We start from the raw sequence: 6,805 nt of genomic DNA, 5'->3' as shown, positions 1-6,805 counted from the left end.
TAGCGTGCCATCTAGTCTAGAACATGCCCCATTTTTTGCACCACTGCTTATATCTTATAATTATATAGGCAGCTGTATATTAAAGTTGTGTTTAGTGATGAAGGAACATGTATGCTTGGCAGCATCGACCGGACAGCTGCAGCAGCAGCAGGATGAAACTTCGTCAGTATTCCCTTTATGAGATTTTCTAACACCCTGTTTTCCTCAGCAGTAATTCTGAGCAAGGTGGGCAGGGCTGCAGTGGGGCTCAGGTCACAGTCCCTCCCACAGTGAGACATTCATGTCACAGAGAGGGGCCTAAAATGTTAATGTCCACAGACTGCGCATGCATGATCAGTGTGATCACATCACAATTATACAAAAATGAAATAAACTTCAGTGGAGTTTGAAAACAAAATACGTATATAGGTTCATGTCTGGTTGAAGAAAATCTTGAGGAACCACTGCTTTAATGGAACAAACCAGATTTGCTCTATAAATCTGTTATAATATTGAATATCGAACTGATGAAAGAAATCACTGGAAAACACGCAGGGAATCCGAAAGACCAGAGGGAAAAAATCTGTCGTAATAACATTCTCAGTTTGAAGCCCTGACATCCCGAGAGGCATCATTTAGCTGGATGGAAACAACAGAGCTCTATTTCTCCACAGCTGCACACTTAGCTTGATTTGGGCTCACTCATAAAACGCTGCTGAGGTCGACTCGCTGTCAGAACCGCAGCACGTTTGGTTCGCGGCACGAGCGCAAACCTGTTCAAACAGCAAATGAAACTGAAGGCGACAACTACGTTCCAAACTTTGCTCTTTTTTTCCCCCGACTTAACAAATTGTGTCAAAGCACTTTATGTGAACAGAAATCTCGTAACTATCTTTCATGGCAGACTCCCTTTGAATAGGAAGAAAAGTTGTGGACGAGCACACTAAATGAGCGGTTTCTGCCTCCAGTGGACGGAGTGAAGCAACAGGAAGGATGAAAAAAGTTATCAAGAGTACCGACACAGCAGAAAACAATAAACAGAGAGAGGGCAGCTGGGAGAAAAGTTCCCTAAACGGTCTCCTTCAGAACATTCGAAACACAAACTAGTACTTTTTAAGCAGAATTGGACATTTTTTCAGATGTCAGATCGGTTCATGATCCCAACCCGACCCGAAGCTGCTGCATGTGGGTGGACCTTTGGGTGAATGTTATGATCTGGAGCCAGATTTGGTCCAGATCTCAGGTTTTATCTGTACCTCTGTCAGCATATAAACACAGAGAGATGTCAGTCACAGATTATCAGAGTTGTGTGCAGCCTGTGTAAATGTCCGGCAGGACCAGCGGATGGGCAGGGCCGTAAAGTGGTTGGGCTAATGGGCCCCTTGCCCCCCGTTCTGGCGACTATGTTAAGGCTGATTAAAAAAAGAATGTTTGTATTTCTGCGTCCAAATCATGGCAAAGAAGATGTTTACCAGATATTTCTGTAGGTCCAGAGCTCTGACCTGATTCCTCTTGGCTCTGATTGGTTGCTTTTTACAATTTTTCCAGACTGCAAGAATTAAGCTGAGAAAAGGTGGAGGAACTCCATTTTTAATTTTTTTTCACAGATTATCTGTCTCACATTACACCGTCACAAAATGGTGCAAGTTTCAATAGGTGTGCGGGGAAAAAAAACATATTTTTTTGTAAAAGTACACGCTGCAGCTTTGACACGGCTCTTAAAATGATCACCACCAGCTGTTTTCATTCTGCTCAGTTATTTTGGGACGTTTTTGAAGTTTCCATCCGGGTGGAACGAAAGAGGGGAGGATATTTCAGCGAAAAAGCAGAGGCCTTCAGCTTGTCTGAACCTTCCTCCCTCCTCCTGGTGCCTCCGTGGGACAGAGAGCGTCTTTGTTCTGCCCCCTCGGTGGGCCGTTGAGCGAAGAACGGGCCACCGAGGACACCTGCGTTTAGAGGGACCTGCAATTTGGGAGAAACTCCAACAGACTCTTGGACTCCACAGCCTGAAAATAGAGAGCATGCGCGGCTCTGGATCAACTCAGAGAGCGGGAGCAGTCACGAAGAGTCTCGTCTAAAGATAGACTCCTGGAAATACGTTGGAGAAGACAAAAGGGCTCAGCTTGGCAGGAAGCGACGGGGTAACACACAAGCTGGCAGTGATGCGCACACAGAAAATGTGGCGATGGTCCTGCTTGGCCAGCAGAACGTGTGTCTGCCTGCCGTTTGCCTCAGTTCCAGGATTTTTTATTTGTTTTGTGTGTGTGTGTGTGTGGGGGGGGGGGACATGGGCACTGGGGGTGTGAAAGGTGATGGAGGCATGAATGATGTTTCGCTGCGGGGCTCTTCCGGTTAGGCCTGCTACACAAACAGGCGGCCTCCGTAACCCACAGCAACAATCGGCTTAAACAGCGAACAGACGAGAAATGATCTGAGCAATATTGCAATTTAGCCAGAGCATATTGTCTTCCTCCCTCCCCGGCTGAAGTGTCTCTCATGTTGGAAAGAAAGTTGTTTTTTCTGTTTGTTTTTGAGCGTATGGGAAATCAAATCTCCGCTAAATGAAAACGACGATAACTCTGCTGAAGCACAAAACGGTTTAATATTCCAACACCATGTGTGCTTAACGGAAGTTGGGGATTTTCTCCTTATTGCACAATGGCTGCGTATACTTTGTGAATTCGCCTCAAGCTCAACGTTGGACACTTAAGACCTTACGACACATCATTTAGTTACGCTAAAATTACACACGCACTCATTGTTTTGTCTCAAAAAGCGTGTGGCTGTGTGGAAGCAAGTCTTTGGATAAGCAAGAGCCACTCTTCTGAAAGTGAGCATGGATAAGAAAACGTGCCTCTGACCTAACAGCTCAGCTGTTGTATATACATTTGAAAAAGCCACACAGAAAATTTTAAAAGGAACCTTGAAAAAAAATAAAATAAATCCTGAGTTTTGTGGGTACGGCGAACATCTGGCAAAAACCCATCAATTCAGCCTTCTGTTACGAAAACATCTCCAAGTCACTTGCACAGGAGGTAGTTTGTTACAAAAGATTCTTTCTCTGTTAAATCACAACCAAATGGAAATCTTTTAAACACATTTTTCCTGATTTGTTGTCTTTTTTTTTCCATATTGTACTCTTTAGTTTCTTTCAGGCAATGGTTACCATTTTATTTTTGGTGATCTCTCTTTTTGTTTAATTATTTCATCTTCTTTTTCTTACGTTTTGCTCGCTGTGAGGATTCGAGTTTTCCTCTGCGTTTACTTTAGGTTTCCGTGTCTTCTGAGTCTCCGCGTTGTCCTGTCTTCCCCTTGATTGTTCCCGTGGATTTAGTGTTGTTTGTCTTTCTGTGTCTCGTCCTGTCGTGTCCGGTTTGGGACTCGCCAGTCGCTGCCAGCGGTGAGCCTGGCCTTCCCGCTCACCCTGTGCTGCCTGGCATTTTGGATCATTTGTGCATTTTCCTTCAATAAAATCATCATCGTGTCTCTCATCTTTTACTGGGTCCACTGTGCCATGACACGCACTCTCACACCGGCTCTGAGTTTCCCAGATCCTTGTGTGTTCCTTCTTTTCACTTTGGCCCAGTCACGACTCCCTAACAGCAAACTAAATTAGGGGAGGAAGAGTAATCGCTCCTCCTCCCCCTGTATTTAATCACATAGTTTTCAGGAGAACGATGAACACCTGAGGGCAATTATTGGGGAAGAGGGAGGCTGAAATGTAGGTGAAGGAGAAATGGTATGATCCGAAATGCTGGTCAAACAAAGGCAAAAAAAAAGACCTGTACATAACAGGCAAAGAAACTAAATGGCAAAGGAAGGAACTAGAAACATCGTAGAGTTGTGACAGTTTCACTTCTGAATCGGCAGCATTAGGCTTTTGGGGCGAGACACATTTTATTTGTAAAAACTAAGAAACTGTTGTGTGTCAATCATGAGAGGGAATGAGAAAGAAAAGCTGCAGTGGGGGATTGTGGTTCTAATGAGCATTTGACTCCCACAACGCCGGGTCACCCCGTTTACAAGAAAGAGCCGCGGCTGACTGAATATGCGTTTGTGGAAAACACATTCATCATGATAGGACGGTAAATTGGTCACGCCGGCTCATTCTGCAGATCTGTGGAATCCGCCTGCTTGTGATAAGAGACTGAAGCTGCAGCTTGCAGAAATGGAGGGAAATATTCACACTCTCCCATTGCATGCAATTCTCCAGGTGCAATTGTGCCTTCACACAGTCCAGAAATACCCCCAGTTAGAGCAATTTGCATCACTTAATAGACTCCAGATTCAATATTGTACATTGGTATAAAAAGAACTCCTGGAGTTTTCTGTACATTAGTACAGAGAATATTGACCAGAGACACTAAAGTATAAAACCTTAGTTTTATACTTAAAACAATAGTTTCCCACTCTCCTACCGTCAACAAAGAGTTTCTCCACTTGTGGATTTGCGTAGTGTTTGATAAGGGCAATGTGGTTTACACCCAGGGCATTATGCAGTTGAGGGGCAGCACCTGTACTCAAAGGGGTATCACTTTAATTGTGAATTAGCATGTTTAGCAAACTCCTGACACTCCATTATGTTGTTCAAAATGCTACAACTGTCACACCATCTGGCTAGAAGCCCAACTTTAGACATCTCTTTAGAAAACGTTTTATAATGTTCATTCATTTGTGGCGAACATATCTCTTTTTTCTTTTCTTCTCACTTCTAAAATGATTTTTCAGATCTGTTTGTGCATTTGTGTGTGTTTGGCTGCGTGTGTGTGAATGCGTGTGTGTGTGTGTGAGGCAGAAGGAGGAGCTTCCCTTTGAAACCATTCATGCAGGAACTGCTGCAGCCTCAGGCTGTTTGACTTTCAAACACTCAGGAACCAAATTGAAAATTAACGCTCTGAATGCATTTCCTTGCTCCGTTTGCGCGTCCGCTGCATTGTTTTGCACCTCAATGAGACGACATATGTTACTGCGTCCTGCTCTGGCTCTGTTTTGATTGCCTGAACGGCCTTATGTAATAATCTTCTTGCAGTGTCTGCATACATTTGCACGAAGCATCAGTGTGCAGTGAGTAGCGTTGCATTATGTGCGTTTCCACATCTCTTTGGATTTTTTCTTCTTTATCACACAGCAGAGCCTTCAGGACGTCTTACGGCTTTTGTTCCCCCCAATAGTCTCAAATCAGGACTTGAGAATAAATTGTGAAATTTGATAAAACCTGATGAGCAAGGACTAAAAGAAACTGACAGAATACGAAAGGACTAAAACTAGAATAAAATCAATAAACAGAGTAGTGCACCGACGGGAACATCACAGAGAAAGTACCCAGGAACATTTATATGAAAACATGAGTCTAAAAGACTTCTTAATGAATTTGGTTGAGCCGCTTTTTATTTACTGGCATCGGATTGAAGGAGGCCGAACACAGAGGGGTGACGCATTTTGAGAAAACGTGAAAAGTTGGAGTGGTAAGAACAGATTTTTTTTTTTTTTAAGTACAGATTTAATTCTTCTATTAATAAAATGACAATTAAAAAAAACCCCTCTGTCCTTGACCTGAAATTTGACAGAAGAGTATTGATGAAAACGTCGATGAAACAGCAAGCAGAATATGTTTCACACTGAACTGCATGTGCAGATTTTGAAGAATCATCTTTTGCTCCAGCAAAAACAAATGGAACAGAAAAGAACAGAAATCCACACGAGGCATTCAATGCCTTGAATTCTGTTCATCCATCGCTCAGTTAAATCCCTGCAGAACGGAGGAGCATAGAAAACCTTTATTGGAGGGGAACAAATTTCTTAAAATATTTGAAAAAAAAATCCCCCAAAAAATAGATGTTACGTATTGAACACTTAAATCCTAGCTGCTGATAAGCTTCTTTTCTCTTTTAAAGGTCTGGTGTCTTGACCCTGAAGAGCAGCCAGCTAAATCATCTTTCCTCAGGCCCAGAGAAAATTTCAGGCTTCAGCAGCATCAAAAAGGTCTCCTTGACACCCCCGAGCCCGGCTGCCAACCCCCCTCCGCCGCGCTCTCTTTCCCGCAGCGGGGGGCCTCAATCCGTCACCGTCAGCTCCAAACCCGTCCCGCCTGTCGCGCCGCGACTTTCGACTCAATCTCTCTCACCGTCCAAAGATAGAAAGGAGGTTTAACGTCGGCTGCCGAGAATCAAAAGCCCGTGTGTCTCCTGGAATGTGGACAACAGAAATACTGCTGATCCGTTTGGCAAGTTTCATTCCCACCGCTGCATTCTCACACACCGGATTCCTGACAGTAAGCAGTTCCCCCCCCAGCCCCCCACACACCTCTCCTCCGTCTGTCACAGCGCTGTCACAGGCTGTACACATTAGTCCGAAGAAGTGCTTTCTAGATTTCTGTTTTGAGTTGTTTTTGCCTCATACTTGCTGAGGCAGCTGTGACATCCTTCCCCGGGAAGCAGGGCTGACTGCGGCCTTCCTCCGCTTGAAGGCTCGAAGTGGGCCGGCTCCACGGTTGCCACTGAAGCTCGTTGAGTCCAATGGACAAACTAATGAGCCCCTGAAGGCTTGTGGATATGCCCAATAGTCTTGTTAGAATGCCAAGATGGCAGCAGCCATGGGTGCAGGGGGGAGGGGTGGCTGTTAGAGTAATGGGGAAAGAAGGGGACACCGGAGGGAAAGACGGTTGTGACTTGGAATTTGGGAGGACAGTCGGGAAGCTGCATCGACGCCACAGGCGGTTTAGAACCGTTAATTTGGCACTGAAGAGGTTTAAAATGAAAAACTCCCAGCGACATAAGCAGGCTTTAAGTGACAGCTTCTTATTCGAGCACGGCAAAAAAAAAACAAA

Source organism: Poeciliopsis prolifica, unplaced genomic scaffold (genome assembly GCF_027474105.1).
Source record: "Poeciliopsis prolifica strain line A6 unplaced genomic scaffold, Auburn_PproV2 SCAFFOLD017, whole genome shotgun sequence".
Lineage (NCBI taxonomy): Eukaryota > Metazoa > Chordata > Actinopteri > Cyprinodontiformes > Poeciliidae > Poeciliopsis > Poeciliopsis prolifica.
The sequence above is the reverse complement of the archived record's forward strand: the minus strand, read 5'-3'. Positions refer to the sequence as shown.